General features: G+C 39.8%; 1 long non-coding RNA gene across 1 annotated transcript; it reads left to right on the top strand.

Annotated features, from left to right (window-relative positions):
• The first annotated feature begins 11,938 nt into the window (after window positions 1-11,938).
• Window positions 11,939-20,721, top strand: LOC138958469 (uncharacterized). Its single transcript, XR_011453413.1, has 3 exons — window positions 11,939-12,170; window positions 13,600-13,725; window positions 16,572-20,721. It is a non-coding gene; the product is annotated as an uncharacterized lncRNA (long non-coding RNA).
• Window positions 20,722-23,679: the final 2,958 nt, after the last annotated feature.

The following is a 23,679-nucleotide window of genomic DNA, read 5'->3' as shown; positions in this document are numbered from 1 at the left end:
CTTTCCCAGTGAACTGTTTACTGTTTTCGACAGACCGTTTGTGCATGTTTTGGTCTGACGTAATCCGTTCGCCTTTTTGACAGGTGGCGCTGTTTTGATTTGGGGAGAAAATTTCGTTTTAATGCAAATATTTTTTGTGACTTTGTGGTTTCTCTCCATTTGTATATATGTTTTTGGTTCCGCATTTTGGAACGAAAGCTCTTGACAGAGGCAAGCGCTTAATGAATCGGTTTGTTTAGTCCTTCCCGCGTGCGGATGCCTGTGCTTATGTTTAAGACGACTGAAGATGTTTTTCTTTGTATTTTGTAGGTTGCGACTACAGTCTTTCATACTGAGTTGCGGGTTATGTAAAGGTGTAAGAATAATGTTGACACGATATGTTGACAGTGACGGACTGACGAAATATGATGTTACATTTGTTGAAAGAACACGTGTGATTTTTAGATTGAGACTCATGAGAGTGCGTTTCGAACAGCTACGTTTTGGATAATGCCGAAAGGATTCTGTAACGTTTCGGATTTTTTGTATTTTGAACCACGTATGAGAGTGCGTTTTGAACAGCTACGTTTTGGATAATGCCAAAAGGATTCTGTAATGTTTCGGATTTTGTTTTTGAACCACGCCTGTATTCGATGTTTTTGTTGATTTTTTATGTTGACTTTTGTAAAGACTAAGATGTCTTCGAGGGGGGAATGTGAATGCCCCTGCTAAGGAGCCTTCTGTGTATTTAGATTCTTTTTGTTTTGCTTGTGTTTTTTAGTCATGCTTTTAGCTTGACTCGCATGCGACTTTCCGTGGTGGTGGCTTCCCCTTTTTGTTCTTTCACTTTTATTATCTTATTTCACTTTTGTCCCTATTTGTTCCCATTTTGCAGCCACCTCTGTAGGTTCGCGTGCGGGTCTAGCTCGCTCTTTATCCTCTAGTTTTCTTTATTAAGTATGAGCGTCCTGGTACGAACTTTGTTTTGTTTTAATGACGTTAAATATTGTAACGAACTAATTTATAAACAAGGTAGTGTGGCCGGCGTTTTTCTGATATTAATTTCATGTGCCTGTATGGCTCACGCTGGACAGCCTATGGAGTTTTCCCCGGAGAGCACGGGACGCATGTTTTGCAACAGTAATATTGTAGTAACGCGCAGTATTTTTAGTTCACCTCTGTGGTGGATAGCCTGTTTTCGTCGTCACTTACTGGGAAGCCGTTCACGGAACAAGATGTTTTAGGATAGATAGATTTTTTTTGCTCTGTTCCGGGGCCCAGTGTTTTCTGCCAGCCTCCAGTTTTGTTTTAAGTTATTTTGTAGTTCAGGTTCAGTTGCTCGCCTTGAGTCTGTTTTAGATTATTGATGCTGTCAAAGGCGAGTATCCATTTCTGACTATGTTTCTTTTATTTACCGAATTCGTGTAATTTTCGTTTCGAATCTATGTTTGTTGTGTCTTCTGTCCGTTTCTTTGTCTTCTGTCCGTTTCTGTGTCTTCTGTCCGTTTCTTTGTCTTCTGTCCGTTTCTGTGTCTTCTTTCCGTCTCTGTGTTTTCTGTCCGTTTCTTTGTCTTCTTTCCGTTTCTGTGTCCTACGTTTATTCTATGTAGGGTTTTTCTAACATATTTTTGTCTTGGTGATTTTTTATTGATTTGCCGCCATCTTGTTTCGGCCGCCATTTTGTCGTCCATCTTTGATGTTTATGTTTTTAGGACACCTTTGATGTTTAGTTTGATGTTTCGAATTCTAAGTTTAGTTTTTTCTTTTCTATCAGTTTCCACCGCTCCGCGCTTCTCGCTTCACGCTTCTCGCTTCTCGCTCCGCGCTTCTCGCTCCATGCTCCACGCTTCACACTCTACTGTTCTACACTCTCACTCAAGCTAGTCCTTTCTACTTCACATTTTAGCTTTAATTCACTTTCTAAACTTAGATTAGTTTTTCCGCCACGCTCCGATATAGGTTACTTAGCCTCTCCATAGATTTATGTTTAGCCTTTTATATATTGATATTATGAGCTGATTCTGAATTACTATGACATCGACATATTCACAATAAACTTTAATTAATTTTCCAATTCTAGTGTTCGTTTTGTTTTGTGAGCGCGTCGGTTCTTTATAGCACCAAAATTACATCCTCCAGAATTTATATAAGCCATCACAGAATCTTACAGCTACTCAAGGGCAAGACAGGGCGTTATAGTATGTATTCCAAAGGAAGGAAAAAATAAAACACTTTTGAAAAATTGGAGACCAATTACTCTGCTAAATACGGTTTATAAGGTTGCATCAACGTGCATTGCAGAACGGTTTAAACGTGTTTTGCCAAATTTGATTCATGATGATCAAAAAGGCTTCTTGAAAGGAAGATATATTGGTGAAAACATCAGATTAATATATGATACCCTGTTCTACTCAAATAAACATAATATACCTGGCCTACTTTTGATGGTCGACTTTGAAAAGGCTTTCGACAGTGTTGCCTGGTCATTTATTGAAAAATCTTTGAGCAAATTCAACTTTGGAAATGACATGAAACGATGGATTTTTACTTTTTATTGCAAAATTAAGTCCTGTGTTTCAGTTAATGGTCGGTATTCAGCATGGTTTAACGTAGGTCGAGGCACCCGGCAAGGGGATCCGCTGTCACCTTATTTATTCTTGATTTGTGCCGAAATATTGTCTCTTATGGTACGCCAGAACAAAAAGATTTGTGGTATGAATATTCTTGGCGAAAATATTTTATTGTCACAATTCGCCGATGATACCAGTCTATTTCTTGATGGTACAGAGCAATCATTTTGCGAAAGTATAAAAGTGTTACAACATTTTGCATCACTATCAGGTCTGAGAATGAATTATGATAAAACAAATGTAGTTTGGTTAGGACCTTTAAAGTTTTGCAAAAGAAGATTTTTGCTTGATATGAATTTTACCTGGAACCCGGATAACTTTAAAGCACTTGGTGTTATTTTTTCAGTAAATGTATCCGAGGTTGTTTTTCTTAACTATAAAAATAAGTTAAAGGAAATTCAAAAACTTCTGAATTCATGGACCAGAAGGAACCTGACACCTTTTGGTAAAATAACAGTCCTAAAAACCTTGGCTATTTCCAAATTGACACATTTGTTTACGAATTTACCTGATCCAGACGAACAGTTTATGATGGAGTTAAATAATATTTTTTTCAAATTTCTTTGGGATGGAAAAAGAGATAAAATTAAAAGAACTACGGTCACCCAATCCTATGAAGATGGAGGATTAAAGATGGTTGACGTGAAAAGTTTTCTGTCATCTCTAAAAATTGTTTGGTTAAAAAGAGTTGTTGGTCTTACTGGATTAATATCAAGATTATTGTCTAAAGCATGTCCATCTGTTATAACAATTAATACGAAAGGAGAGGAATTTGCAAATGTTTTGATGCAGAGAATAGAAAACCCGTTTTGGACCGATGTTTTTAAACATTATAAGAAACTGCATGAAAAATGTGACCCTACAACCTTTAGCGATTTTGTATCAGAATGTTTACATTATAATGTTAATATTCGCAGAGATAAAAAGACAGTGTACATTCAAAACTGGATCGACAATGGAATTGCTCAGATTGGTCATATTTTGGGACAAAATGGATACTTATCCTATAATGCATTTAAAATTAAATATCCAAATGTGCGAGGAGATTTTGTATTGTACCAAGGTGTAATCCAGGCTGTTAAAAAATATCAGAGAAAAATCGGCTTAGAATTTGATAAACATTTTATTATGACAGAGCCCAATGTGTGGAAATGTATTTGTAAAGGTAAGACACAACTTATTTACAAAAAGCTGATTGAACATGTTACGGTCCCAAAATGTATCGAAAAATGGTCTGAATCCTTAGACTGTTTATTAGATAAGAAGGCTATTTTTCAACATGTTTTTAAAACAACAAAAGACACTTGTCTGAGATGGTTCCAGTACCGACTATTGTACAGAATTTTGCCCACAGAACGGTTTCTATTTTTGCGAAAAATTGTGGATACGTCATTGTGTACATTTTGCGGTAGAAATGAAGAAACCCTTTTACATATGTTTTGGGAGTGTGATAAAGTGCAGACTTTTTGGATAGAATTTGTAAATTGGCTAAAGGCGAACTGCACCCATTGTGACAATTTAAAACTGTCTAAAGAACTGGTTTTTCTTGGAGTTGCGAACAATGTTGTCACCGATAAAGCTTTTGATGTGTTAGTAATCTGTGCCAAACACCATGTATATATTTCCAAAATGAACAAAAAGACCCCTCATTTTCAGACGTTTAGTAGAAATTTTAAGCAAAGATTTATTTGTGAAAAGTATAACGCAGTTGTAAATAATACAGTAGATAAATTTTACAAGGATTGGCGCCTGTATATGCATGTTTTGATGTAACCCTTAGAGTTTTTTTGGTTTTTTTTCTCTCTTTTTCAAAACCTTTTGATACTGCGACCACCAAGCTCTGAACATCCCCCCCCACCCATCCTCCCACCCCATGTATGTTGTAATTGTTCAAGTGTTTTTCGGTTATATGGATCTGTCCTTTTGGTTAAGTGATGTCCTGTAATGTACAGAATTATATGTATGTAAAAAAAAAATAAATAAAAAAAAAAAAAAAAAACTTCACCAAAAGAGAATAAAAAAAATAAAAATAAAAAATAAAAAAATGCGTTGATGTACACGCAGAATTTCCTACCGTAACTGTCGTTAGTGACAAAGAATATATTTGTATGTTGACAATTTGTAATCTGAAGGCTGTCGAATACACCAGTAGACTACGTTGGAGTAGCCTTCCTTTTCGGATATAGAACGCTTTTTGTGTCGTAACAGTTAATCCACGCATTAGCCATAATATATAATATCCATATGCAAAATAATGAAATAAACATTAGGAAATGCCACAAGTTTACGAATATCGACATTTTCTATCAGTTCAATTAAAAACAATCACTAGAACTTGCATTTACGACATTCGTGCGGGAAAACGTGTCCTGTCGTCAGTATCCAGTATATCACAAAATATAGTTTCCTATTTTTCACCTTACAGTCAGCTTGCCTTCTAGCTCAGTCGTTAGTGAAATGCGATTGAGATCATGAGGTCGCCGGTTCGAGACTTGCCATTGTCGGTATATTTTTCATTTTTTACATTTATGATTTAAAATGGGGTAGGGGTATTAAAAGCATCACATTTCAAAATTGTGTGCGGGGGTGTATTTCTTTTTACTGTGGTTAAGAGGGATACCTTAAATTGGCATCAAACACAATTTCAAAACAGTGTAACCACTCTAACACTTTTGATTTATGTTTGTTCGTGTTCCATGCTGGATATTGAGTTTAAAAAATGGGTTAAAACGTGTTTTTGTCTTCTGAATTCACAAGTAAAATCACTATGTTTTATGTTCTATTTTGTTTCCCTAATTCTCTTTTTCAGTTTCTGATCATCTCATTATCTTACTTTTCTAATTGGAAGAGAATATGCACTCTTTTCTGTCAAAATTGGTTGGGGGCGGGGGTAGTTAAAGCATTACAGTTCAAGATTTTGCGCGTTAAGGGGTGTATTTCTTTTAACGGTGGTAAAGTGGTATAATTCAACTTGGTATCTAACACAATGTCTGAACACTGTAACCACTCGAACACCTTTATTTTATGTTTGTCTGTGCTCCATGCTTCAAGTTGAGCTTCAAAAATGGGTTTAAAGTTTTTTTCTTCTGAATTCACAAGTAAAATCACTCTGTTTTATGTTCTATTTTGTTTCCCTATTTCTCTTTTTCTGTTTTTGATCATCTGGTTGTTATTTTGTTTGCATATTTACAATAGAATCTTACAATTTCTTCAGTAGGGTTTGCATGAAAAAGACTTTGTGACACCTATGCTCTAACTTCAGTCGTTAACTTAAAATTTTGCTCGTAAAGCCCTTTTCTTTTTGTTTTTTCCTGATAAAGCAAACCTTGAACTAACCCCTTTAAAATATGGCCTCAGGTGCATACTCCAGCCTTAATTATGAACTTGAAAAACCAACGTGTCTGTGAAATTGTATGACCTGACTTGGCACAGGCTTACAGATCTTTGAGACAAAGGAAGCTTTATGTGCGAGGAAGGCTTATTTTCATATCCAGTCATCCGTTTTTGTGAACAGGAAGTTTTTAAAACGCCTAATTAGCCGAGTGATCTATTGATGTCCAAATTTTAAACACAGCTAACTGTGTTCTGTCATCTCATACCATATGTGTCCAGAATTGGAGGGTCCATTGTTTGTTTAACAAAATTAATATGCGTTTGCTTTCCTTACGTGATTCGCACGAGACCTTTTTCAACAGAGGATTCGAGATTTGTTTGCGTGTTCCTTTCTTACTCACAGACGTTGCAAAATGACTATTGAAGGATGAGTTGTCCTTTCGGGTCTGTGGCGTCGTGCCAGTTTTATTTCAAAACAGACTGCTGCAGGAGCTCCAGAAGGAACATCCCAGTATGTCTCACGCATGAAGAGTGAGATATATTGCATGTACCACTCTTTGGTTCTGAAATCAATTCTTTTGATTATGCTCTGGTTTTAAGAAAACGCAATCTTAGCACACAGGTTGTCAATGCTTCAAACATTTCTATTATTATGTAAGTTCTAGGTTATTATGCAAGTAAAACGTATGGAAATAAAGGTATTGTTTTTATTTTGTTGCGCATTCCATTTTTAACGGCAGTGGTCACATTATCATTTACTTCTTGTTTTTGTGTGTGAAAAATACAGATATATGGTCACGAAGTCGCGATTCTTGTGTGAAGGTCAAGGTCGTGCATGTTTGCAAAAATATTCGTGTCACTGTAGGGTATAAACATTCAACATGTCAAAGGTCTGCCTGCTTTCATCTCAGAAATGTGCAGATATCACTGTGTGCGGAGAATGCAGAGTGACGAGTGCGAAATTTAGGGGACAGAGGTAAAAAAAAAAAGTCTGTTGTTTCATTTTCTTGGGTACGGGAATTGATCTTCATATCATTATGTATCATAACTTAGTAAATCAATGGCCTACAACATTTCAAAATTTCAGGAATTTTCAATCTTAGAGGAATTTATTGTACTTGTTGAACTAAACAAAAAACTGCGATGGTGGTACATGTATGTACAATCAATTGAAAAAGACGGTATTAAACCTACAACAGTGCTTTGACCTGTACCAATCTTGCTACATTCTAACAGGCAACCAATCTACTCCCCCCATAATTATCTCGCAAACGGCTACAACATTGGTACTGTAATATTTTTGCCGTCAACTTTATGTTGTGATTTTGAAAAAAAAACCCCACAAAAAATCAAAAGTCGACTGGACTTGAAACGGTTTTTTTCTTCAGATAAGTATTGTAAACAGAATTAACTTTCTCCCACGAGAATATTAAAACATTCAATTAGAATGACCATAACTAGGCAGAGCCTTTAAAGGTCATGCTTCTAGCAAGTGAAGTAACAGTAGCAGGTACCGACTGTAATTCAAGATTGCAGGTGTTAGGTTTATTCTCAGTGTTATTACCTATCTGTGTCTGAGTAAAACACTACGCTGGTTTTGTAGAGAACCCTATTAAAACATATCTAAGTCACGATTGTAAACAACGCTATGGACAACACAGATGACGAACGTATGAGATGTTATTAATAAGTTGGATACAATCATTAATGATTGATTTACCAAACGCAGCGTTCAACCTTCATGCCAGACTGACGATTTGATAGAGTCACCTGCCTTCTCTAAAAATACAGATGTTTTCCGCTGTAGTTCAAGTCCGTGCTCTATTCAGAACTACGTTTACAAAACTGAATGTAAATAAAGTACATACTCACATGCACATTCCTGATACTATAAGTGTGTTTGTTTGTTTTGTTTGTTTTGACAAGGGTTGTGTCAAAAATGTGAAACCTATACATATGAAGGAGATTAGATTATCTAGAGTTGTCAAAATTGGCACACATTTGCACACCTGCCTCTTGTAAGGTAATATAACAGTCGTCATAATGCCCAGGACGTCATCAACCATTAGAATGGTCTACTTGTCGCTGCCTTAGAAAATGGAGAAACACAGTAACGAGCGGTAATAAAGTACTTTCCAAAAAAGGGGCTTTAACAGTCAAGACGTTCATGGGGATATTATTAGGAGTTATTCGGAAAAGGCACCATCGAATGCTATAGTTACAAAATGGACAGAAGAATTTTGACGTGAAAGACACAGCCTGGAAGACGACCACCGGTGTGAAAGACCTGTATGTGCTTACAACAATAAAACCGTTTCCAAGGTGAATGATGTGGTTACGTCAGACCAACACCTGACTGGGAGGAACAAAGCCACTAAAACCGTCCTTTAATTCACCTGCTAGTGCAGGGCTCCACGAGTACATCGACCCAATGATCTTGATAGTGGACAAACAGACATATAATTATAAGGAGAATTAATGCATCCTAAATAAATAAGAGACTTGGTTGAATGTGCGTTTGATATGATCAGTCTCTGGTGAGATGGTCCGAGTTGAAAGAAATGACGAAATGAATCAATTTCTCACATCAGTTTTACAAAGTTAAAGGTTTGTTGCGTGCATAAATTGCCATTGCATATTTAATGACCTGCCAAATGGACAGTTAATGAAATCAGGCTGGGCCTGCGTTGTTCCAGGTTGCGTATGAATGGGCCGAGAAGCGTACAACAGCACTCGAGGAGAAGAATAAATGCACGCCATGTGCGGTCCATAGAACTGAAGAGCTGAATAGAAACAGAAGTTAGCTTCCATCCCTGTTTCAATCATCGATTTGAAATTATTCTCACTATGTTAGCTGCACGATCTAACGTGTCACTTTAGAACGCTATGGCGCGGGGATATAGCTCAGTTGGTAGCGCGCTGGATTTGTATTCAGTTGGCCGCTGTCAGCGTGAGTTCGATCCCAGGTTCGGCGGAAATTTATTTCAGAGTCAACTTTGTGTGCAGACTCTCTTCGGTGTCCGAACCCCCCCCCCCCCCCCCCCCGTGTACACTACATTGGGTGTGCACGTTAAAGATCCCACGATTGACAAAAGGGTCTTTCCTGGCAAAATTGCTTAGGCACAGTTAATAATTGTCTACCTATACCCGTGTGACTTGGAATAATAGGCCGTGAAAGGTAAATATGCGCCGAAATGGCTGCGATTACTGGCCGTATAAAATTTCTTATTCCCCCCTCTGCTTCTTTACCTCTGTAAACTTGTAGGGGTAGTTATGTAGAGGTTACATGCCGAGTCTCAGTGATTATCAAAAATAATGGTCGAAGTTAGCGGATCATGAAAAATGCGAGCTTTAGCGAGCTTTTTCATGACCGCGAACTGAGACCATTATTTTTGATAATCACTGAGACGAGGTGTGTAACCTCTTTATTGCTCCTTTCTTCAGTTATTCAAAGAAAAGAGGAGGTTTTTTGCGAAAGTTTGATCGAATCCTATTCACTCAACCAGTCAACCTGCGCAGGCGATCGATTAATGCGCGGTTGTATAGTTCCGTGCAAATCATTCCATTCTGTTAACACTTCTTGTCAGTTTTCCTATTTTGGACTAAAATCAAGTACACAGATATGCTGTTATTCTGCTGTGGCGGCAAAGGCAGATATTGTGTGTTCTGTATATGTTTTGGTATCGGTTAGGATAATGTTCTTTCGTCAAATGAGACTAGCAGACGAACTTTTGCACCCGTGTTGCAACGTTAAAAACTGTATGAAGTTAAGTTTTCTGGGGAAAATAGTGTATGAAACCGCTTTATGTTGTTTAAATTGATGAGATGTGTGCATTTGGTTGCGTGTGATCTGTTTATTAAATGAAATATTGTTGAAAACTGACCGTCGGATTGCAGTCTGTTGTCGAAGAAACTGAGTGAAAAGAAGGGGAACTACTCTTGTCGCTAGACAAAGTATGAGTTACTTGCCTTGGGAAATTGCTTGTGATGAACGTCTGATCTAGATTCAGAAAACAACCGAACTCATGGATTTTATATGGAGATTCATGTGTTCAGGCCTGTAGTTGTTAATTTAAATGCGGTATGTTTGTATTGTTTGCTCCAGAGATGTATACTTCGTACATTAGAGCGTTCGGAACTTTTCAGTCGCAAAAAGTAGTACCGAAACAGAACAGCTTCTCAACCCATTGCACTATCGAGGATTCAGGCTGTTGCTGGGTCGTTATTTGTTTGGTTGCTGGGTCATTATCGAAAAATAACTACCCCTACAAGTTTACAGAGGTAAAGAAGCAGAGGGGGGAATAATTTTCGATAATGACCCAGCAACCAAACAAATAACGACCCAGCAACAGCCTGAATCCTCGATAGTGCAATGGGTTGAGAAGTTCTGTTTCGGTACTACTTTTTGCGACTGAAAAGTTCCGAACGCTCTAACGTACGAAGTATACATCTCTGGAGCAAACAATACAAACATACCGCATTTAAATTAACAACTACAGGCCTGAACACATGAATCTTTATATAAAATCCATGAGTTCGGTTGTTTTCTGAATCTAGATTTGCCGTGCTCAAACGTTCATCACAAGCAATTTCCCGCAAGGCAAGTAACTCATACTTTGTCTAGCGACAAGAGTAGTTCCCCTTCTTTTCACTCAGTTTCTTCGACAACAGACTGCAATCCGACGGTCAGTTTTCAACAATATTTCATTTGATAAACAGATCACACGCAACCAAATGCACACATCTCATCAATTTAAACAACATAAAGCGGTTTCATACACTATTTTCCCCAGAAAACTGAACTTCATACAGTTTTTAACGTTGGAACACGGGTGCAAAAGTTCGTCTGCAAGTCCCATTTGACGAAAGAACTTTATCCTGAGCGATACCAAAACATATACAGAACACACAATATCTGCCTTTGCCGCCACAGCAGAATAACAGCATATCTGTGTACTTGATTTTAGTCCAAAATAGGAAAACTGACAAGAAGTGTTAACAGAATGGAATGATTTGCACGGAACTATACAACCGCGCATTAATCGATCGCCTGCGCAGGTTGACTGGTTGAGTGAATAGGATTCGATCAAACTTTCGCAAAAAAACCTCCTCTTTTCTTTGAATAACTGAAGAAAGGAGGAATAAAGAGGTTACACACCTCGTCTCAGTGATTATAAAAAATAATGGTCTCAGTTCGCGGTCATGAAAAAGCTCGCTAAAGCTCGCATTTTTCATGATCCGCTAACTTCGACCATTATTTTTAATAATCACTGAGACTCGGCGTGTAACCTCTACATCTCACACGGCATCACTGCAGAGCGCCTAGAACTGTACCCACGGAATATGCGCGATATAAGCGTCATTGATTGATTGATTGATTAACTGACTCAGGCGGTCCAAATCTCTGACAGACGCAGACACAGACACAGACACAGACAGACAGACACACACACACACACACACACACACACGCGCGCGCGCGCACAGACTCTCACACACACACACATGCACACGCTCGCGCCCGCGCACGCACGCACACATATACAGACACACGCGCGCACACACAGTACCTTTTTGTTTAAACACTTACCGCTCTACTAGAGAATTGTTGCTCGTTCAGATTTGCTGGTGCATTTGGCAACCTGAGTGGGTGAGAAGTGACGATGTTTAGACTGCTTGCTGATGCGCGCGCCTGCTGTGTTAGTGTCTGAATAATAAATAAGAAAAACGAAATCTGATTGGAACTCTTGCATCTTCAACCGTGCTGCTAATTCAAACTGACTCAGTCTTCAGCTAATCGTGAGGATGTATGTATCTGTTATGTTCAAGTCAGAAGCAACAACGACAAAATCAGATTGAAACTCGTTCTTTAAAACAACGACAACGTTGCTCCGCAACCGGAGGCTCAGGTTTTTACGATGACGCCAGCTATCATTCTTGTGATGTCTGTCATGTGTATGACGTTATTTCAGTCAACAGTAAGTTTACAACAGAGCTTGTTGGCAAAGAAAGCTGCGCCGGCAAACTATATTTTCTTGGAAAATCTTCTCTTTGAGAGCGAGGCAGCGTCGGCAGTTGACTGTGCAAGCAGTTGCTGGAAGAGACCAGACTGCTGGTCATTCACCGTCACCACCACGTCATTGGGCACTACGTGTCGAGGACATGCAGTGTGGATGACGTCAGCAAATGAAAGGATCTTGACGGCTACCACGTCTCTATGGCACTTGAGTAAGTATACGGCCGTTGTAACAGGAAATTTTGTCTCCACGAAAACTTTACTTCGGAGTAAAAATTTCGTACGAAATTCTTACTCCGAGTACACCTTTCGTACGAGAAAAGAACTCCCCAAGGCACGAAAAAATTACTCCCTCCACGAAATTGTTACTCCCCATTTTTTTTTCAGTAAAAATCTCGTACGCGAAAATGGGATGCGGGCGAAGGGATAATGCCAATAATATGTGATCTCGCGCAAACGAATGTCGCGCTACCCTCCTTCCACCCCTTCCACCACCAAGACTAACAGGGGACAAGGGAGTAAACATTTCGTACACCTGGCATGGGAGGTTAAATTGCTCGTGTTAGGGTGAAGTAATTTATTCGTTATTTATTCGTCAGGGGAGCAACATTTTTTTACGAAATGTTTACTCGGAATTCACCTGTCGTGGGGAGTAATTTTCTCGTGCAATGGAGGAGTACTTTTTTCGTAAAGGGAGTAACATTTTCGTACGAAATTGTTACTCCGGAGTACAAATCTCATGGAAGTACTTTTCTCGTGTTACACCGGTGTCAGCCACCTGCGTGTAACACAAGTCAACTGCCAATCGCCTTATGACTGAGTGATTTAACGAGGGCGGAGAGGTATACAATGTGTCTGTGTGTGTCTGTGTGTGACTGTGTGTGTCTGTGGAAAGTATATATATCTCAAAAACTACTGAAGGGATGTTCTTGAAAATTGACAGATAATCATTTGGGGGCATTTGCTTGTGCATTTTTTCTCTCTCAGAGTATTGATAACTCTATTTTATGACATCCTTTTTTTGTTACCAAAGTTTAGGCGGCACAGAAGACGGCCGTATTTTGAAAGCTATTTCTTGAAAATGTTACCAAACATGATTTTATTTTATTTTCGCCACCCTTGAGAGTGCATTACTTTTATTCAAGAAAACCATTGATTACATTTTGTCTTACAATTGTCCTCACATTTTTGATTTTGTCGAAAACTGAGGGCCCCAAAGGGTTTAAAATTTAAGGGTGGGAAATTTTAGCTTTCACGATCACAGTTACCTTGATTTTTGTTTTCACGATCACAAACACCTTGACGAATAGAGGATCATAGAGTGATACAGCTGTGAAAAATGTACGTTGAAAATAAAATGCTTTGCAACAATGCCCATCACGATCACGAAAACAAATGACGATCACGATCACGAGACTTGATTTTTTTGTCATCACGGATCACGGGCAAAGTCCCATCACGATCACAGAAATGAAAATTTCAGCAATAACGGTCACAGAAAGGTCAAAAAACGCCAATCACGATCACGATTATTGGTCTTGGTGGAGAATGACCCAGTACACTAATTTTCAATATTTTAGGACACCGGATGGACTGAATGTTTTCATATCGCATTTCACGATTTATTCTCTTCAGATCTAGACTGGCTGGAGAGAGAGTGCAGCAACAACAGGGAGTGTGGTGTGCCCCTGTCTGAGTGTTTCGCCGGCAAATGTCTCTGCTCTCCTGGATACTACTACTCAAACTCCAAGGACTCGTGCGTCGAAGGTGCTTATACCTCCTGTTTTTACATTTAGTCAACTTTTGACTAAATGATTTAACATAGAGGGGGAATCGAGACGAGGGTCGTGGTGTATGTGTGTGTGTATGTGTGTGTGTGTGTGTGTGTGTGTGTGTGTGTGTGTGTGTCTGTCTGTCTGTGCGTGTGTGTGTGTAGAGCGATTCAGACCAAACTACTGGACCGATCTTTATGAAATTTGACATGAGAGTTCCTGGCAATGATATCCCCTGACGTTGTTTTTTTTCGATAAATACTTTTGATGACGTCATATCCGGCTTTTTGTAAAAGTTGAGGCGGCACTGTCACACCCTCATTTTTCAATCAAATTGATTGAAATTTTTGTAAAGCAATCATCGACAAAGGCCGGACTTCGGCATTGCATTTCAGCTCGGTGTCTTAAAAATTAATTAATGACTTTGGTCATTAAAAATCTGAAAATTGTAATTTTTTTATTTTATATAAAACGATCCAAATTTACGTTCATCTTATTTTACATTATTTCCTGATTCAAAAAACATATAAATATGTTATATTTGGATTAAAAACAAGCTCTGAAAATTAAAAATATAACAATTATAATCAAAATTAAATTTCCGAAATCGATTTAAAAACAATTTCATCTTATTCCTTGTCGGTTCCTGATTCCAAAAACATATAGATATGATATGTTTGGATTAAAAACACGCTCAGAAAGTTAAAACGAAGAGAGGTACAGAAAAGCGTGCTATGCAGCACAGCGAAACCACTACCGCGCTGAACAGGCTCGTCAGTTTCACTCCGTTATGCACAAGCGGCGGACTACGGTCATTGTGAAAAAATGCAGTGCGTTCAGTTTCATTCTGTGAGTTCCACAGCTTGACTAAATGTAGTAATTTCGCTTTACGCGACTTGTTTTAACTTCGTTTGTAACATAGCTGATATTTGCCTTCCGCGCGCGCGCGCGCGCGCGCGCGCGCGTGTGTGTGTGTGTGTGTGTGTGTGTGTGTGTGTGTGTGTGCATGCGTGCGTGCGTGCGTGCGTGTGTACGTGTGCGTGTGTGTGTGCGCGTACTGTAACTGCTTCAACAGTTAATCTTTTAATTTTTGAAGAGGCCCGCAGGGCTTTTAACACCTCTCGCCCTTCAACGCTAGTTATTCCCCCCTCTGCTTCTTTACCTCTGTAAACTTGTAGAGCTAGTTATTTTTCGATAAACACCCAGCAACCAAACAAACAACGACCCAGCAACAGCCTGAATCCTCGATAGCGCAATGGGTTGAGAAGCTGTTCTGCGTCGGTACTACTCAGTGTTTGCGAGTGAAAAGTTCCGAACGCTCTAATGTACGAAGTATACATCTCTGGAGCAAAGTAACAATACAAACATACCGCATTTAAATTAACAACTACAGGCTTGAACACATGAATCTCCATATAAAATCCATGAGTTTGGTTGTTGCTGTGCACAAGCAAATTCCCAAGGTAAGTAACTCTCATTAACTACATAATTTGTCTAGCGACAAGAGTAGTTCCCCTTTCAAATTTCTTTTCACTCAGTTTCTTCGACAACAGACTGCAATCCGACGGTCAGTTTTCAACAATATTTCATCTAATAAACAGATCACACGCAACCAAATGCACACATCTCATCAATTTAAACAACATAAAGCGGTTTCATACACTATTTTCCCCAGAAAACTGAACTTCATACAGTTTTTAACGTTGGAACACGGGTGCAAAAGTTCGTCTGCTAGTCCAAGGGCGGATCTGGGGGGGGGGGGGGGTTACACGGGTTACGTAACCACCCCACCCCCCAAAAAAAGAGGTAATTTATTGGCTCAGGATGCACCAGATAGCTCTATTTTGCTTCTTTGGATAAACAAATTTTCCGGGGGGGCATGCCCCCGGACCCCCCTAGAGGCATAGGCGCCTTCGACGCCGTCAACTTGTATCTTCGCAGTCATTTTGTACCCCCCCCCCCTCCAAAGTGAATTGATCCGCCCTTGTAGTCCCATTTGACGAAAGAACATTATCATTAGCGATACCAAAACATATACAGAACACACAATATCTGCCTTTGCCGCCACAGCATATCTGTGTACTTGATTTTAGTCCAAAATAGGAAAACTGACAAAAAGTGTTAACAGAATGGAATAATTTGCACGGAACTATACAACCGCGCATTAATCGATCGCCTGCGCAGGTTGACTGGTTGAGTGAATAGGATTCGATCAAACTTTCGCCAAAAAAACTCCTCTTTTCTTTGAATAACTGAAGAAAGGAGGAATAAAGAGGTTACACACCTCGTCTCAGTGATTATAAAAAATAATGGTCTCAGTTCGCGGTCATGAAAAAGCTCGCTGAAGCTCGCATTTTTCATGATCCGCTAACTTCGACCATTATTTTTAATAATCACTGAGACTCGGCATGTAACCTCTACTTATTACCTGACCAATCCACGTTGAATTAGAATTCCTATTTCGAGGATCATTATGTAAAACCAGAGATGTATGTCTCTGGTAAAACTCACTAGCGATTCCTGACCTTTCGAATCTTCATTGTGATGTGCAGTTGCCAGGGTTGGTTGTCCTGGCAGCCCCGAAGGGGTAGGAAGGGTGTGAGGTGTGGGGTATTGAGTAGAGAAAGGCAGTATAAGCCTGTCCTTAACTGGGCGATTCGCAAAGTAGACTTCGCGAAGCTGGCCGAACGAAGCTTTTGTACTGAGGTTTCGCTAAAAACACTTCGCGAAGTCTTCAAGACTTTTGGGCTCAATTCAGGACCGCCTTATAAATGAGATAATCTGGTAGACATAATCTATGTCCAAATGAGATAATCTGATAGACATAATCTATGTCCACAGGTTGTGAAGAAGCTGACCTACAGTCAACTTTCGTGGCTTACCCAGGCTACAGAATTCATTTGCGCAACATCGTTTGTACTGGGATGCCAAGGGAGGACTGTATAACTGTTTGCGGACAACATGCAAGGGTGCGCACGTGTGATTATCTGCCGTTAGGAGGTGTGCTTTATTGCTGTCTGCAGCCTGTCACCAAACTGGATTTTCCAAGTGATTGGATAGTCGACCCGACTTCGACCTCTTACCAGAGAACCTGTGTATGACCTATCGGTTTACCCTGCGACAAAAGTTGCGACGGACCTGGACCTTTCTTAACATTTAAAAAAAACTTGCTTCAAGTCAATGTCATATTCAGCTGCTGTGGTTGCTTATAGTTTGATCTTAGTAGTCTGCCCTCAGCACACTGACACTTTTGGTTCTGAAATGTGTTTTATATACACGCAGAATTTCCTACCGCAACTGTCGTTATTGACATAGCGTCGCTGTAATTCTGTTGTAATTTTTATTTTTTATTTTCTTTTTATCTTACTGAGAAATATGAAATATGGCCACGGAAGGTTAGGTGATCGCGACAAATGGAAAAAAAACACCCTCGTATATTCTTAATCTGGATGACTCCTTCAGATAAAAGATCCTATTTTGGATGAAAAGCTCCTTTTTCTCAATATTTTCTCAGTTGTATCGAATATCATTAACAACTGACATTAACACAAATTTAGACTACTATTGCACTGTTCTAAAGAAACTATAAGCCCATGAATTAAAGTTGAAAATTATATTTGATGCGGTGAATTTTCTCAAAACAGCACCAATTTCTTTTTTGATAGGCGTTTATATTACCATCCTTACGTGATTCGCACTTGACCTTTTTAACAGAGGAGTTGATATTTGTTTGATTTTTCATTTGTTTCTCGAATGCGTCGCAAAATGACAATGGATGTAGGAGCAGTTTTTTTGGGTCAAGCATTGCTTCTTCACTATTCGTCATTGAAGCGCTCGTTATATGCAATTTATCCTTCATACGCGAGAGAGACTACCCAAGTGACAAGTGAACCATCTTTTCACACGTGTGTATATTATGTTAATGAGGTCGGGTCAAAGTACAGTCTTGCAGGGACCTAATTTTTCTCTGCTCATGATGACAAAGTCACCGAGACAAGCTTTATTCTGGATAGACTTTAGTACTTGCTGTTTCCTCTGGATGAATTTTGAGATCTTACACGTGACTTCTTCTTCTTCTTCTTCTTCTTCTTCTTCTTCTTCTGTGTTCATGGGCTGAAAGTCCCGCGCACACTCGTGGTTTTTGTTTCAGACACTATTGTTAGGTAATCTGGGTGTGTGGTGTCATGAATCTAAACCTCAAACTAGGGCGCTTGGAGACAGTTTTTTTTTTGCTAGGAGTATCCCTCAAAGGTAAATCAGCATAGGGGTTGAAGTTCGTCGTTCTGTTGTAACACGGGGGATATAACCTGACATAAGCGGGGCAGAAGTTATACGCAGGGCCTGACACAAGTGTAGGCACGTTTTGTCAGTTTTCTTGGATTTGTTTGATTAACGTCGGGATTTAAAGTAACCTACTGATACAGCGATGCCTTGATTTGTTTCTCGTTGCATAAAATGTTATAGAGCTGTTGATATTGGTATGCTCATCTCTCACATTTGACCGCCTCTCGTCTACAGGCTCGGTCGATATATTGTACCCCCAAAATAGCACTTCTTTGCGTCTCCAATGACTCCATCGTCCATTAGAATCCCAAACCGATGTCAAATACGAGCTGATTTTGTGAAAGAAAGCAAATTTCTACTTCCGAAGTCCATCGAACACAGCCATTTCTGGCGTTCGATTGCCGATATTTTCAGCTTCGAGGGTAATTTATGGGCAAATATCAACCGCTCTATGATAATTTATGCATCGAAAAACAAGTTAAGTCATCGCTGAATCAGTAGCTTACCTTATTTCCCGCCGTAAATCCAAGAAAACTGACAAAACGTGCTTTCAATCGTACAACTTCCGCCCCGCTTATGTCAGGTTATCCCCCGTGTTGTAATGGTCGATGAAACCTTTCAAACGCAATGCGTACGCTGTTTACAATAGTTCAATGGCTTTCGTTGAAACACATTTCCGCTACATAACCAGCAAACGGCGACCAAATCAAACAAACTTAACGACCTGTTATGTTTCGGGAACCTTTGGGTTTGTTTCAGTGAAAATCTTACTCGCCAGCATAACTCTGTCATACTCTATTGCGCATGTCGTAATGCATTTAGGGCGCTTACTTCCCTTTGTTTATTAGATCGTTTCAGTACACATAGGAAAAAATGTGTGCTTCTAGTGAGTGAAGTTTCAGAACCATGCACGATTGTAAGTAAGGAGTGACTGCTAAGTGCGCAAACTTGTACAACCTGTATTGTTGTGTATTAATACAATACAAAACAATACAAATGTTGAAAAATCTACTTGATTAGGCCTATGTAAGATATCGCTAAACGCACAGCCTAGCAGTGACGATGAAGAGGTCTATGTCAACCAAAAGATTAGGAATCCCTGTAGGTGGACCTCCTGTAGGCGTACTTTCCCTGTATACAGGGAATCCCAGGCTCCGGGTGGAGTTCCTGTAGGACAGTACGATACCGCTCAATCTCGCACCAAGAGCGTCACTGCCGTAAACCGGTTTGAATCACCTTAGCGTTACTTTCCCTTCCAAAATGACGGTTCGACAGGAACATCTGTTATAATTCCTGAATTCGCCTGCGGCATTCAGCCAAACAAACATGATTTGGTTAAGGAAACATCGCTCCATCAAATTGTCTGGTACTCTCGTCCATTGAATCGTTTTCACTTTCACTCTCGTAAGCTTGAAGTCCATGGCGTCAAACGGAAATGGAATGACTATGGAACGCCTTGCAGTATGTCGTTATTGCGAGTAATTCGTTTTAGCTACGTTTTCTGTCATTAAGTTATCGATTTAAACTTTTTTCAATAAATATTGCAAAACAGAATCGAATTTCTAAGAAATACCGAAAAAGATTGAAAAACATCACATTCTGCCGATGTCGCTAAGCATCACGTGACTTTCAGCGATAAGGTTAGAATTGCTTATTTCGTGAAAGATTCCATCGTTCTGTAAACCTCATCTGAGGCGGAGTGAGGCTTTAACTTGATCTGTGACACCGTTTTCGTTAACCGCTGAAGTCGCCCGACATACCTTTGCGCCAGCAACTAGCAAGCAGTGCCTTTTAGGTCAGAACCTTTGCCGAGCTCTGCTTCATCTGCGTCTGTTTCACAGACTCCTTTATGATATCGTTTCCCGCGGGAAATTGGCATCATGTGTGCTTGCACTGCAGTCTGAAAAAACTACCTACGGGGCGCACGATAACGTAAATTTAGTGCGTCCTGGGACCCGCTCTTCATAGGTGGATTGCGTCCCAAGACCCCCACCATGGATTTCTAGTACGTGATTTCTGCTTCTAGTGCGTATATTACGCAGGGACGCGCACCTTTATAGGTATAGTGCAACACGGGACCCCCTCGTCACTTCAGCGCATTGGAGGCAAGGACGCACAGTTTGGGGGAGCCCTGGAACTGTTCTCAAATGAGGTTCTGGAGTTTTGGAATTTTGTTACCACTCTCATTTTATATATATTCTAAAATTTCTTGTTAAATACACAATTCTGATGTGAATGGCAAACATATAGTCATACTTGGGTCGTTCTCTGGAGTTGGGTACCACAGAGGGTCATATGATTAAAATAAAAAGTTTGACAGTTTTGTTCGTTACTACGCTTATTTATTTGTGTCTGAATGTTGCTTGATGAGGTTAAAGGTGGTCGCCAACAATTTTGCTTGTTTTCAATAATCTTATGGTTAGATTTCGCTAAAAAGTTATGTCAGATGATGAATGAACCATGATGAAAAAAGTTATAGAAAAAAACATATGTAAAAAAAGATTTTATTTTTGGGTAGCGTGACTCACGCTTCCAATATTTTGTTTTCTGTTTGCTGATAACATGTGCTTTGCCTGAAAATACTGACCAATCAAATTCATGTCACTATGCTTATAGCCACGCCCAAACAAGTGCAGCAACAGTTTGACACTGGAGCGCTGTCCACACTTTTTTTTAACGCACGAAATGCTCGGGATTTGAGAGGAGTTTTGCGCTTGGCATTTTTCAAATAAGGATATCCTACTATGAGTTGTCGCTGGAATACTACAATGAATTTTTAAACGGCTACACTGGCTTCGTCTTTCCTGGTCGAAAGGGGGTGTATTGTTGATATTTGTAGATAATAGACTCTGCATTTTAATGGTCAAATGGCGATTTTGGTATAAAAATGTAGACAAGGACCTTTAAAGCTATTAAACAATATTTGCACTAAAACATAAAGTGTTGTGTATTCGTAATTTGGGCGAATACGTCAAATGGAGAGGCCAAAATGGCGGATAATTCGTTACATACTGTTTGATGAAGCAATAACTCGGTCGTACGGAATGAAAGACACATGAAAAAGCACATGAACAGTTTTTAACTTATCATAAATCCACGCATTTTCAGTAGAATGAGTACTGCTTGCAGAAGATAAACACAATCTGAAATATTAACCATAGTTGTATGTGGTCAACTTTGTAACGTGTCGTTTCACAGCAGCCCGAGCTTCATTTGCACAACACAGACCCACTCATCACAAACGCATGACTATTTTTGGCTGTCACTAGTTTAGCACACTTCGTAACACCAAATACTGTACCCATTGTAGTTTCTTTGATAACACGTGTGTAAAACGCAAGGTCAAAGCAAATAACGTCCACAGTTTTTGCAATCTGTCCTTTAAAAAACTGTCAGAGCACTTGGTTTCTCCTTTTTCCTGTTACGATCTTATCGTTGTTTGTTCTGTTATTTCAATGAAAAGGATTTTGTAGCGAGCTTCTTTTGTACTAAACTACACAGAATCCTTGCTAAAGGATATATCATCTTGAACACACGGCCAGTACGCCATGTTTATCGGAGCAGGAAACTCTTCCAGAGTGAGGCCCCTTTGTTGGTTTCACTGCGGCCGCATGTTGTGAACAGCAGTTATGAGAAATTCGAAATGAGAAATGGCGCTTACGGCTAAAAAAAAACCTCAGAAAAAATCAATTCTGCGTTCTTGATAGCAGTTTCGTCCAGACTGGACTCCAGCTTTTGCTTTTCTTATTTTTCTCTATCGTCCAAGCCCGTGGGCGGGGATATAGCTCAGTTGGTAGCGCGCTGGGTTTGTATTCAGTTGGCCGCTGTCAGCGCGAGTTCGATCCCAGGTTCGGCGGAAATTTATTTCAGAGTCAACTTTGTGTGCAGACTCTCTTCGGTGTCCGAACCACCCCCCGTGTATACTACATTGGGTGTGCACGTTAAAGATCCCACGATTGACAAAAGGGTCTTTCCTGGCAAAATTGCTTAGGCACAGTTAATAATTGTCTACCATACCCGTGTGACTTGGAATAAGGCCGTGAAAGGTAAATATGCGCCGACATGGCTGCAATCTACTGGCCGTATAAAATTTCATCTCACACGGCATCACTGCAGAGCGCTTAGAACTGTACCCACGGAATATGCGCGATATAAGCCTCATTGATTGATTGATTGATTGATAAAATCGAACAAGGCGGATTGCGTTTGGATTTCCCTCTTTCAGATGATTGAGATTGCCCCCCTTGGATCGTTCCGTGTCAAGGCCAGTTGTACTGGCCGTGTGTTCAAGATGAAGGATATATGCACCGGTTGTCCCATAGCGTGGTAACGTCACCACTAGCAGACGGTTTGAAGTTTGGTTTTGCTAGATCTTGTTACGGTGTTATTCGACCACTAGTTGCTGTGTTAAAGGTAAGATTTGTTCCAATATTCATGCATTTGCAGTGATGTTTCAATTGATTAATTGTTGTGTTAGGTTTAAAAACCGTAGTTTGTTTTGACTTTCATGAGCTTTGTTTGTTAATTGAAGACAATAAGGGCGTGTGAGTCTATAGATCGAGATCAAGTAACCAAAGGGAAGTAATCTATACATCGAGAGTTTGTCGCTGACTGGTTTTGACAAGTCTGGCAGCGGAACGAAATTCAGATGTGGATGGAGCAGTGAATACTGGGACGGGGCGGTTTGGGAGCAAACTGGGAATTCATAATTTCTATTTCTGGTTGCTACTAGAATTATTATCTTATATAGCTATTCTGATGAACACGTGGGGGAATTCGGGGGCTGTGATTGGATGGTCTCTTCCGATCATCAAAGCATAATGCTACGGAAGTCGGCCATTTTTCTCAATATCCAAAAGCATATTGTCAATAACAAAGACGCATGGTTCCGGTTTACCCACCTGTACCACACGATGTTTCACTGATCGACAACAGCATACACTGACAACTTGAAATTCTTCTCGGGAATGTTTTTCAGCTTTACAAATGTCGATAGCATACCCTTTTCTGCTAACTTCCCGATGAAACAGGACTAAACCTATTATTTTCTGTCCCTAAACACCACAAAATGCCCAAAGTCGAAAGATGTAGTACAAACAGGGGAGTACAACGGAACAGCCGTTTGTGTGTGCCTGTGAGCTTAGTTCACAGTTGCCGACTGACACAATTTTTTTGCATTTGGCTTTTCTTATCTCGTAACTCCACACTAAATACCCCACTTTCCCTCTGAAGTATTGATGTACAACCCATGGCATTAACATTCATGTAGTCGTTTATACTGAACTGAGGTTGAAAAATTCGCTTCACGACGAGACAAGTATAAATGCCATTCACCCAAACTGGAAACGTCGCTGCCGTCTGCTCGCTTTGTACGGATTAGCTGTTCTCTTTTCCTCCCCTTGTTGCATCCTAGTTCTTCAGTTGTTTCTAGTTTTCCGTTGATGTTGTGTTTTGGTCTTCTTCATAAGTAGTCTTGTTCAAAATTAAAAAAACTCAAACTTCTTTTTGTTGTATACGAATGAACTAATAAAAAGCTGTTTAACAGCTGTGTTGTCAAATCGAGGTTTTTTTTCCAAAGTCAGTGTGGCGCCTGCGCAAAACTAATGCGCATAAGAAACGGCGTCTGCTATCAAAACCTGAGATCAACGCATCGACGCAAAAACTG

Source organism: Littorina saxatilis, linkage group LG2, assembly GCF_037325665.1.
Source record: "Littorina saxatilis isolate snail1 linkage group LG2, US_GU_Lsax_2.0, whole genome shotgun sequence".
NCBI lineage: Eukaryota > Metazoa > Mollusca > Gastropoda > Littorinimorpha > Littorinidae > Littorina > Littorina saxatilis.
This window is presented reverse-complemented; position numbering and strand designations above follow the sequence as displayed.